The sequence below is a fragment of the Periplaneta americana genome, chromosome 3, assembly GCF_040183065.1.
Source record: "Periplaneta americana isolate PAMFEO1 chromosome 3, P.americana_PAMFEO1_priV1, whole genome shotgun sequence".
Classification (NCBI taxonomy): domain Eukaryota; kingdom Metazoa; phylum Arthropoda; class Insecta; order Blattodea; family Blattidae; genus Periplaneta; species Periplaneta americana.
Window position 1 is genome coordinate 151084412 of NC_091119.1, and position 12767 is coordinate 151097178.

The 12767-nt window shown below is 36.9% G+C and overlaps 1 protein-coding gene across 4 annotated transcripts in view; it reads left to right on the plus strand.

Annotated features, from left to right (window-relative positions):
• The window catches only part of LOC138696639 (transient receptor potential channel pyrexia-like), a 58051-nt gene that overhangs the window by 24637 nt on the left and 20647 nt on the right, over positions 1–12767 (plus strand). The window contains exon 1 of one of the 4 annotated variants that reach the window (XM_069821846.1): positions 4241–4463. The exons of 2 other annotated variants lie outside the window; for them this stretch is intronic. The gene's annotated coding sequence lies outside the window, so the exon portion shown is untranslated. Of the gene's footprint in view, positions 1–4240; positions 4464–11021; positions 11144–12767 lie in introns of those variants that run through there. One more of the 4 variants, XM_069821847.1, reaches the window with a different exon arrangement.

The window sequence follows — 12767 nt, forward strand, 5'->3', positions numbered from 1 at the left end:
AAGTAATACTTTTCATGCCAGTACCTACAGGAAAGACGCCCGAAACGGAAACGTAGGAAATGCTGCAAAACCTCAGAAACAGTTGACCACAGTCAGTTGCTCCAATCCAGCACAAATAACGAGCTTGTTAAATTGTGCACAAATTCCGATAAAAAGCATTCAGTCCTGACGTAGCTTACATGGGTAGCCTACTACGTGCAGGCTTCCAGTCAAGTTGAACTCAAGGTCCTCCCTAAGAAATGGATGTCTAGTAATATTATACATTGAAGGCTATGTATGTATGAATGTATGTATTTTGTGCCTTTTTTGAGCAGCATGTTCCATTACAAATGAGAAGTAATATGTATGTGTATGTGCGTATGTATGTATGTATGTATGTATGTATGTATGTATGTATGTATGTATGTATGTATGTATGTATGTATGTATGCATGTATGTATGTGTGTATGTATGTGTGTGTGTATGTATGTATGTATGTATGTATGTATGTATGAACGTGTGTATGTATGTATGTATGTATGTATGTATGCATGTATGCATGTATGTATGTGTGTATGTATGTATGTGTGTATGTATGTATGTATGAACGTGTGTATGTATGTATGTATGTATGTATGTATGTATGTATGTGGTCCACACCTGTGGAGTAACGGTTAGCGCGTCTGGCCGCGAAACCAGGTGGCCCGGGTTCGATTCCCGGTCGGGGCAAGTTACCTGGTTGAGGTTTTTTCCGGGGTTTTCCCTCAACTCAAGATGAGCAAATGCTGGGTAACTTTCGGTGCTGGACTCCGGACTCATTTCACCGGCATTATCACCTTCATCTCATTCAGACGCTAAATAATCTAAGCTGTTGATAAAGCGTCGTAAAATAACCTACTAAAATTTAAAAAAAAAATTAAAAAATGTATGTATGTAGTATATATGTGTGTATGTCTGTATGTATGTATGCAAGCATGTAAAAAATTTAAAGTTTAAATTATGGTTTATTTAACGACAATCGCAACTGCAGAAGTTATATCAGCGTCGCCGGTGTGTCGGAATTTTGTCCCGCAAGAGTTCTTTTTACATGCCAGTTAATCTACTAACACGAGTTTAAACACACTTAAATGCCATCGATCTGGGCCGGGATCGAACCCGCAACCTTGAGCACAGAAGGCCAGCGCTATATCGACTTGCTACCCAGTCCGAATGTATGTATGTATGTATGTATGTATGTATGTATGTATGTATGTATGTATGTATGTATGTATACTGTGGCTGAGTGGTCAGATCTTCAGCCTATCACGCAGGCCGGTCGGGTTCGAGTCCCGGTTAGGCTTGGGGCTTTTAATTGAAAATCCACAGTGACTCTTGTGGCAATTAGGATTTTCCTCGAGGTTCTCCTGTTTCCTCATATTAGACATCTATGGTCCGTCCCAGGAATCTGTAGAGTAGAAAGACGAAACGATACCTCTGCGCAAGTGGTATGTGGGAGAGCTGCCAATACTGAAGAAAAATAATGCCAAGAAGAGTATGGAGATGCTTCAGGAAGTGAAAAGTTACAAGAGATGCAATTAGACTGCTGCGAATAATTGGCGAAAGATATATCGTGAAAAATAAAGAAATTCATGTAGCATTCATGGAAAAGGCATTTGACAGATTGGGTTGGAATAAAATTATGGGGATCATGAAGTAAATTGGCGTGGATTGGAAAAAGAGGAGACAGTTCAGTAAACTTTATATGAAACGAGCGAGACAAAGTCAGGAAAGGAGAAGAAATTTCAGAAGGAAGTGAAGTAGAGAGAGGAATACGACAAGGATGCCCTTTATCACCTACTTTGTTCAACATCTAGCCTACTTGAGGATTTAATAGCTGTCTTCAGAACATGGCAGGAGTGAGAGTAGGATGAAGGAGAATAAAGCGCATAAGATTTGCTGATGATATGCCGTTGTTAGCTGAAAAAGAGACGATACTAAGGGATATGCTACTGGAGCCAAATACAGCTGTGAGCAGTATGGGACGAATATAAAAGCAAACAAGACGAAGACTAGGGTTATCGGAAGAAAAATAAAGGAAGTAAACGTGCGAATTCGAAACGAGACAGTAGAGCAAGTGGACAGCTTCAAATACTTGGGATGTACTATAAGCAATAACATAAGCTGCTGCCAGCAAGTCAAAGGAAGATAACAATGATCAATAGAAAAAGGAACTAAGGAAGAGACTAGTGAAGTGATTTGTGTGAAGTGTGCATTGTTTGGGACAGAAACATGGATATTACGACGCAATGAAGAGAAAAGATTAGAATCATTTGAAATGTAGATGTGGAGAAGTATGGAGCGAGTGAAATGGACAGACAGAATAAGAAATGAAGCTATGCTAGAAAGAGTGGGTGAAGACAGAATGATGCAGAAACTGATCAGGAAGAGAAAAAGGAATTGGTACGTCACTGGTTGAGCAGAAACTGCCTACTGAATGATGCACTGGAAGGAATGCTGAACGAGAGAAGAGTTCGTGGCAGAAGAAGATAATCAGGTAATAGACGATATTCAGATATTATAGGAATAATATGAGGAGACTAAGTGGAATGCAGAAAATAGGAACGATTGGAGAATGCTGAGATTGTAGTGAAAGACCTGCGCTTGGGCAGTAAACTATAAATGAAATGAATACATTTTTCGTTCATGCGTTTTTACACTCATACGATCGTATTTTAAACCCCAGGAGATACGAAACGCCATTTATACGCTCTAAATCAATTTTGCTTCGCATTAGGTTTGCCGTGAAAATGTAAGAACGCGAAAATACAGTACGTGTTCATTGTTAAGATGCGGCCCACTTTCAAATTCGTGAAAATTTGAAGCCGTCCATGCTTTCCTGCACCAATCTTGTGTTCTTTGATGACGCTGTTAGTGCTGTAGAAACAGTGAAACATTTTGTAACACACCACGATGTAACTGAACAAATTATGGAAGAGTTATCAAAACTTGAGGGCATGGTTTATTCCTTAGGAGTAAGAGTCCAAAATAACTGACTTTGTAAAATAATCACACATTATTAAATGGAGATCACATGATAAGAAAAAGGTTAAGCGAACTTCGTAAAATTTTCTGAATTGTAGTTTGAAATGTAATACATCTGGCAGCTTTGTTTCTAAGCAGCTAAGATTTTCTACAAATCTTACATTCTTGAAGAATATGTGGTATAATATGCAAATCTATGCAAATCTACGTTACTGTGTACGTTAACAGAAAACCACAATTCCAAGTCACACAGAGATTGTGTACACTTGTTGTGGGTCTCTGGCGTTTCGTCAGCCCACGCGAGTTGTGTGGATATAAAGGGAAAAGTTGAGACGGTGTCGGGTGGAGTTCCCGGGTAGCTCAGTGGTAGAGCGCTGGTACGTTCAACCAGAGGTCCCGGGATCGATACCCGGCCCCGGAACAATTTTTCCCTTGAAATTATTCAAATTATTCATGTGATATAAGTTTGAGCACTGGATTATAAACTCAAAGATGGCTTAATTATACTCACTTACTTACAAGTGGCTTTTAAGGAACCCGGAGGTTCATTGCCGCCCTCACATAAGCCCGCTATCGGTCCCTATCCTGTGCAAGATTAATCCACTCTCTATCATCATATCCCACTTCCCTCAAATCCATTTTAATAGTATTCTCCCATATGCGTCTCGGCCTCCCCAAAGATCTTTTTCCCTCCGGTCTTCCAACTAACACTCTATATGCATTTCTGGATTCACCCAGGCTTAAGTATAAGGTTCTAAATTTATCTTGTGAAAGTTTTACTAAATTGACTTAACTTCTTCTCCCCATAATCTATAGTCTTCAAACGCTATTTCGGATGTTATTAAATATAATTTCAATTAGGGCCTATGTTTTCCTCAGTTGTACGTCTTTTTCTTCAGACCCCATGAAAACGTATAAATAAAGTTTTACTGTATTATTATTATTATTATTATTATTATTATTATTATTATTATTATTACCGTTGTATTATGACTGATTTTACTTGTGTAATCTACTATTCAAGAGAACATAACAACTTCTTAATAGTTTATATTCATCTCGCAAAAATGTCCAGGAAATGGTATAGGATGCGTAACTTATTTTAGTCACACATCGTCTCCAAGATAAATAACTGCGGTTTTTGCAGTACCGATAACCATGTTTCAGCGGATGTCTCGTCGGTATATTCAGGGAAAATATTGAAGGAATAAAATGTGCAATTTTTCCTTACGACAGCCTTCCCATCGTCACTAACCAGACGGAAGACTGGTCGTATACTAAGGTATATGAGGTCGGATTCGGACCTTCATAAAAGAATGCCTCAGAGGTAGAGGTAAAAGGCGCGAAACAGGTTTGCAGAAGTCGCCTCGTTGAATTGCAGTCTACACTCCTTAGTACAAAGTTGGAAGACACCGCGTCCTGCAGCCGGTCGGAAGATTGTGAGAAAACCAGTAGCAACACAGTGAGTGAACGAGGCCTAATTCTCTGCGTACAGCGTTTTAATTGCTTGTGAAATTTTTAGATTTTATCGTGTTTTAACATTAGCAGTGCTCTGATATCACCATTATTACAATTATTTGTTGGTTCTTGCGACCTTTCCTGGTGTGGTAGTTGCCATGCCGACTGTTGTATCCGACGTTCGTGGGATGAAATCTCGCCGAGAGCTATGAATTTTAAACCAGAAGTTAACTTTTTTTTTTTTTTAATCAATCAGTCCTTATTGTCATTAACATGAACATATGTTATAGACATTGTCAAAGTAGTCGGCCTGGTTGGCGAGCGAGTTGGTATAGAGCTGGCCTATGCCCAAGGTTGCGGGTTCGATCCCGGGCCAGGTCGATGGCATTTAAGTGTGCTGAAATGCGACAGGCTCATGTCAGTAGATTTACTGGCATGTAAAAGAACTCCTGCGGGACAAAATTCCGACACATCCGGCGACGCTGATATAACCTCTGCAGTTGCGAGCGTCATTAAATAAAACATAACATTCAACATTTGTCAAAGTACAATAAAATATAGTGTATAATTTTATTAAAATCATAAAATAAGAGATAACATGAAATAAGAAGCATGAGAATCAAAATTAAAAAATAAATTAATTAAGAATATTTACACTACTACAAAGATATTCCTTAATATTGTAAACAGGATTGTCAACAAGCCATTAGTAGGCCTACAACAAATTCTTAAATAAATAAAATTTAAAGTACGCTAAACATTTCTTGACGCAATTTATTAAATAATAAAATGGCCATCGAATTTAAGGGGACGCTATGGTGAAATAACGGCGAAAAATTAAGAAAATCCACTTAAAAGTTTATTGTGACTTTTTATTTATACTGAGCTCAAAAAGCTAATTAATTTATAACCCCATGACTATTTTCAAGCTTTTGAGCCAATATGAACTAAAAATTTTGAAAACTTTGTCGCAAGGAGCCTTTCTAGTGACGGCAATATAAAATATATTTAAAAATATAATTTCAAAACTATTAGCCTTAATGGCACTAAATTTTTGTACGGGTGATAGTATTGTAGGAATATTTATGTAATTTAAAGTTCATAAATTTTGGATGAAAATTGTAGAAGTGTCCCCGTAAAGAAGTCTTCGACCCGGCTAGTCTAACATAAGGTTCAATCAAATGACAATTTGTCTGTTTTGACCAAGATCCAAAGTCAACTAAGCGACAAATTTGCGCGACCAATGGGTCTATTTCGAAGTTAAACAGTGTTAATGTGGTAACACCGTATAAATTTGATCAATTTTTTTAAATCTGAATTTGTTGAAATAAGAAGTTAGGCTACATATACATCTTTAAAATAACATTGCTTTCACCAAAAAGAGCAAATTTTCATGCTTGGGGCAGTTACAGTTACATTATATAATAATAAAAATTAAATAATATAACTAAAATTGTAAGTAAAAATTGAGAAAAGAAAACATTAGTTGAAAAAAAAAATATCTGTTTGTATTATTTCTAAAACAAAATTGATTATCATGGATTAAATTATATTTTCTATGAATCTAATTAATCTAACTTTGACACATTTTTCAAGTTATTTAGATCATGTACAAGTAAAGATAAAGGGCAATAATTGTTTGCACTTTTTTTCATTAGATTTTTGAACAGGCAAGACAACATCAGTTTTAAATCCTTTGGAAAAATACCTTGTGACAGACATTGATTGGATATATAAACAAGTGATTTAGAAATAGAAACAGCAATTTTTTTTAATGTTTCACTTGTAATACTATCGATTCCAGAAAATACATAGTTTTTCGACTCATTGATAAGACTAATTATTTCCTCTTTGGTAACAAGAAACAAAAACATAGCCTAACTTATTATTAGGATTTTTTATTTGTGTAATTTTATTATACAGAGGATCGTACTGAAAGTCATAAGCAACACATTGCTATAATTTCAATTTCAACAATGTAACAAAAACAATTATATGATCATAATCTACAGACTTTACACTATGTATTGATATATTGTGACGTCATTTACTTCTATCATGTGACCACAGGCAATGTTTGCAGAATGGTCGACAACGATGGTTCGTTTCGACAGCGTGCTGTCATTAAATTCCTTGTTAAAGAAGAAAAATCTTCTGCTGAAATTCACCTCAGACTTGCATACGGAGGTGTGTGCATGGGCGCCAGCAGTACATTTCGAAGATGGGAACACGAGCATCCAAGATGAGCTTCGTAACGGTTGCCCTCGAACTGCCTCCACGAAACGCAACAAGGAAAGAGTTGATGAGTTCTGGGATGCATTTTGGTTGAATTTCTTGAACCTGAACAGGCCACAAATGCTGTCCGCTATATTCAGACAGTTTTGAAGCTCCGTCATACATTGCACGAGGAACGCCCTGGAAAGAAGATCCTGCAACACGATAACACGTGGCCTCACACTGATCGTGTCACCGTGGAGAAAATCAGAACATTTGAGTGCGAAACTCTTCCGCAATCTCCCTACAGTCCCGACTTGGCACCCTCCGACTACCATCTTTTCTGCTGCGAGGTCAACGCTCGAGACGCTGGAGGACATCCGGAAAGCAGTGCGTCAGTGTCTTCGGGTAGATAAAAAGAATTTCTACAGCATAGTAATTTTCAAACTTTCAGAACGGCGGCAAAAATGTGTGCAAAGAAATGGAGACTATGTTGAAAAGTGACAGAAACGTCTGTAGTTTAAGATAATGTATCTGGTTTGTCTAAAAAATAAAAATTAAGATTTATAACAATGGGTTGCTCATGACTTTCAGTATGACCCTCGTAGTTTTCAGAATTAAATAAACTTTAATTTATTTTAGATGTGATACAATGCCATATTTCTTTTAATTGATCGTTTAATATATTTGCAATACCTTTTTTAGTTTTAACAATTAAGTCATTTGCAATAGGCCTAATAATGCCTTTGACAGTCTCAATTTTATTAATTTTAACACTTATGGTGTTCCAAAATTCTTCAGAATCGTTAACATTATTTTGAAAAATTTTTGGAAAACATTTTACTTTTACATTACGAATAACACTAATTAGTAAATTTCTGTACTTCTTATAACTTATAAGCATAGAAATATTATTATTATTATTATTATTATTATTATTATTATTAGTAGTAGTAGTAGTAGTAGTAGTAGTAGTAGTAGTAGTAGTAGTAGTAGTAGTAGTAGTAGTAGTAGTAGTAGTAGTAGTAGTAAAAGACTATTATTATACAGAGATATTACCGTGTTTTCATTATTTCTCTTAAAAGCATAGCTCTGGAAATGTACATAATTTTAAATTGAGTACTTTAATTAATATATTAATTAACATATTATTTTTACGGCGACCTATTCCGAAAGCCACGACAACCCTTAAGTTAAAAACCCTGTTGTAAATAGTGATGAAATTCTCAGCATGGCTTCCTCCGGGAGAGAAGTAAATCGTAGATTTATAGCACATGAAAGAACCCTACCCGTGACAGAGGGCTCCAGGCAAAATTTGTCGGTCATTTCTCACCGAAGTTAAATTTCGACGCCGGATAACTCTGCAGGCGAAAGTGTCATAAATAAAATAATATAATCTCGTAACTTTGCGTAAACTCTGATTTCACGTGGGTCATCCATGGCACGATAGCCCATGAAGGGCCTAGGCCGACTAGTCGACTGCTCCCCGTCCACATGTCTCAGCAGAGTTGAACGATCATCCAACCAACAGGAAGGTAAAGTGTCAGCACGATGATTCCCTTCAACAGTTATAGCTGGTTTTCGAAACCCTATTCCGCTATTTACCGTAACTCCCCAAATTCATACGACGCTGGGTGGGTACCGGCTCCATACACGAGCAGAAATTTCTTAGAAAATTCCTTCCCCACGAGGACTTGACCCAGCGCTCATTCCTTAACACGAGTTAGGCAGAACGTCTCAGATAACGATGTTACGGCGCGGGACACGGATATTAATATACTAAGGTGAAATTCAGTAAACTATATTTATTATGATTTCAAGGAAAACATTGTTCTGGGGCCGGGTATCGAACCCGGGAATTTTTGGCTAAGCGCACCAACGTTCTGTCGACTGAGATACCCAGGAACTCTACCAGACACCGACTCAATTTTTCCCTTCATATCCACATACCTCAAAGTGAGCTGACAATCCGTCAAACACCCAACAATGAGTGCACACAAACTCTGTGTGACTTGAATTGTGGTTTTCTGCTAAAGAACAGTAACGTGTATTATGCAAATCTAGCTTTCAGGTATGGCTCCCTGTGAAGCTGATTTGAATAATTTCAGGTGTAGCTTCCTGTGAAGCAGAGGCTACCAGTGTTTAGCCAAATATTTATACCTTGGACTTGAAAAAGCCCCAAGTAACTGAGTTTTGACTGTAGAATACGAGTACGATATGTCTTAAACGTGGAAAGAATAAATAATTACGAGTATTTCAATTTATGAATTCGAAGTTCACTTCGAATAATGGCACTGTGCACTTCCGTTCAGACGGATGGTGGTGATGGTGGTGAGGTGGTAGCGACGACGATATGATGGTGATATGAATAGGATGATGATGATAATGATAATGATGATATGCCTCACGACACATCTCTATGTACAAGAATTCTTAAACTGTCATTTCTCAACAGAGAAGTGTAAATACGAGTAGCTTCAAGACTCGGCCACTTTGCTTGACAAATTATCATCTACCTATATACAAATACAGTATATCCATTTACAAGGCATGTGGGATCTCTATATTTTATTACCGTTATTTATGCATGAAACATACTTCGGTTCTTTACTTTACGATCAGACACCTCTTTTGATACAACACGCCTTTGAACTAAAGTAAACTTGGAGCTTCCCTCAGCCTGGTCAACGCACGTCAGCATTTTAAAGAGGAATAATCAACTAGAATTTATTCTATAACTGTGGTCTTCAACGTCTAGTAAACAAAGGATAAAAAAAACAATCAGTTGCAAATGAGCCGCATTATCCTGAAAGTGTGCTAAGTATTTTACTAAGAAAAATACATACATATAACAAGCTTATAATTATAAATAACTGAACATATCAATTTTCTGAATAATATTGGACCATGATTGTGTATCGTTCCTGGATAGCTCAGCGGAAGAGCGTTGGCGCGCTTAGCCAAAGGTCCCGGGTTCGATACCCGGTCCCGGAACAATTTTTCCCTTGAATATTATTCAAATCAGCTTTACAGGAAACTAAACCTGGAAGCCAGATTCGCATATCAATTTTCTGTTTACTGACTCATTCAGAACGGAGTAAAACACTCGAAGAAACGTGCGGTTGCGTCGCGGTTAAGGTGTAACGTTACAAAGTTGCAAGGTTTCGGTTTCGATTCCCGATGGGGTCATGGATTTTTTTCCATTGATCTAATCCTTTCGGCCGCACTTTGGCACTGAGGTCTACTCAGCCTCTAACAGAAATGAGTACCAGGGGCATTTCCTTTGGCGGGCATGTAGGACTGACATCCCTACTGCCATTAATACCGATTATCCGTATAGTTGGGAGCCTTAACCTCCTGTCAGCCATGTGGGTCGATTTGGCCTGTAATGGATTTGACATTAGACAGTCAAGAAAAGAATATTACAATATCTAATACTGTAGGTGTATCAAACAAGGCCCACCTAAAGTTTGGGACCATCTGTGTTTTTAATCGTTAAATATGGGAAATCGTTATTTTCTGTGTTCACAGTTGAGTTAGTATTCTCTTCGAAAAAAATGTTCTAAATGTATGTTTTTAAGATTTTGGCCGTGGTAATTATTTAAAAACTGAAAGCATAGGTTCTAAATAAGGCGCAGGAGTGGTACTTAATGAGGCCCCTGGATGAAATTTGGTGTAAGAAGCTGAAAATAAAAACAAATGAAATTAAGTTTTATTTTAAAGTTGCAGTTAAGTCATGACATATTTTTATAGAAAAAGTTTTGGTAGTAAAACACTAGAGAACTGGTGAAAATTTGTTTTAAGAAATCTAAAATTTGCAAGTTCTTACGGAAGTTTCGTGAAGTGAAACAAATGTTAAAGACACCAGAATATAATGTTAGACTTAATACACTTATAACTAGGTTAGTGCTGGAATTTACACTTCAAAATGGTCGTCTTCACAGTCAGGACACGCAAAGAGTTCAAGGTCTTAAGAACATAAACCAACACATTCTTCGTGCACATATTCTTTACATTTGGTGCACAGTCGCATGTCAGCAACTCGATCCTCCTGGCGAACTTTACAGTACCATGATTCCTTTGACTTCTTTTGCCTTTGGGTATCGCTGGGTCCTGATTAATTTTTGTCAGAAGTGCGAAGTATTTTGTTCTGGTACTTGGTCGATCCCTAATTTTGCTGTTTTGTGCCCTTGGTATTCTTAGAACTCGTGATCTGGTTATCTTCTTGTGTGAACAAACATTTTGAAACAATGTTTGCCTTAACATTTATTGCCTGCCGTCATGGTGCTGTACGTTTAGGTAAATTTGGTGTAGATAACAAATCATGGAAACGTTTCGTTCTTCCAGTGGATACAGCAGAACTGTCTTTATCGTTGTTGATCACAGGGATGTTTGGAGATTCTTCACTGTTAATGACTGCTCAGGGACATCATCAGGATTATCAACTTCTGCCTCTTCGTCGTTTGACAGGTCTGGTACATCTGCATTTGAACCTGAGTTTCCTTCATTAGATCGCTGGGTTAATACTGATTGATGCAAATGTAGATTCAGGAATAGCTTGAGGGTTGAAGAGAAAGTTTCCTGTTCCTCGAAACCCTGCAGTGAAATTAGCTGGAGTCATTGTTCTGAGCCAAGCAGATGAAAACAGTTCACCAAATCTTTAACGTGTAATCGTTCTGACACTTCATATCATGCATCAAACAAGGCACACCCGGGCCTTATTAGAGACCTGCAGTTTTTCTTCAGTCTCTTGTTCACTATTCCCTCGCCACTAATTATATCTTAAATCTAATTATATTATCTTCAAAAGGAATAAAACAGCTTTCGAAAAATGTGTAATACCTGAAATATTACTTACAAATGTCTGCAGAAATATGTAAAAACTGCACTTTTCCACAATTAATCAAACAACTCAAACACAGCAACATATAATGGCGGCAAATCAGTTAAGCTGGCATGTGATATTAGCACTGCTAAATGCGCACTAGTAGAGGATCCAACCCCTGTTGTCATGTAGTAGATATAGCATATGCCTTCAGCACAAGAAGGAGTGGGCCTTGTTAAGAGCTGGGCCTTGTTTGATACACCTAACATGTATGTTAAGAATTATATTCCATATTAGCCATACCCGTGCGCTTCGCTGCACTTGTTAGAAATAAATATAAAGTAATTACATAATTAAAATAGGACATTTTGTCCAGGAAACATCTGTATTTAATAGAAAGATAAATTTTTCAATATGTTACTTAATTGAAATTGTATTTAAATAATTAAAATACGATCATTTTGGTCCAAAGAGCACTCATTTGATGCAAGGATAATTCCTTTAACATGTTTCTTAATTGTTATTATATGAAAATAATTAAGCATAGGATCATTTGGTTCAGAGAACAGCCGTTTTTGGTGCAAGGATTTAACATTTTTCTGATATTCTGTATCTCCAATGAAATTACGGCCACACCGTCAGTGTTACGCAACAAATCAATAAGGACATAAATGTGTTGGTACTTGCTCTATAAAACTCCATCATAATCTCTACAACCTCTCTCGTTTCCCTAGAACATACATTCCAAAATTCAAATAAAAATACTACTTTTCTCAAAATCATTTCACAAAATACCGCAATAACTTTACATTTTTTTAAAACTCGCTGTCCTGATTAATCTCTCAAAAGTTCCCTTTCATAATGAAATTTGCCATATTCTGATATTTTTTTCAAGATTTTTCCTATTAGGCCTAATATAAATTTACGACATTTTGCCTCTAGAATCTTAAGCATGTACAAAGGATATTGTTTACAGTGGTCACTGTACCTACCGACATAAAATGAATTGCAAAAATATTATTAATAATAATAATAATAATAATAATAATAATAATAATAATAATAATAATTTAATAATATTTTATAGCTAATTAATACTGGGTGTTCAGTTCAAAATGTGTCTTGGCTCGCTGTATGCCGTCATGTGGCTAGTTGATGAGCCTAGAGAATTCAATCTTCCTACACTACCGCAGCTCAGGTGTATAACCTAAGAGGCAGAGAAGATGGCTAGCAAGTACGGCGTTCATTCTGAAGAGTACGTACCGATAC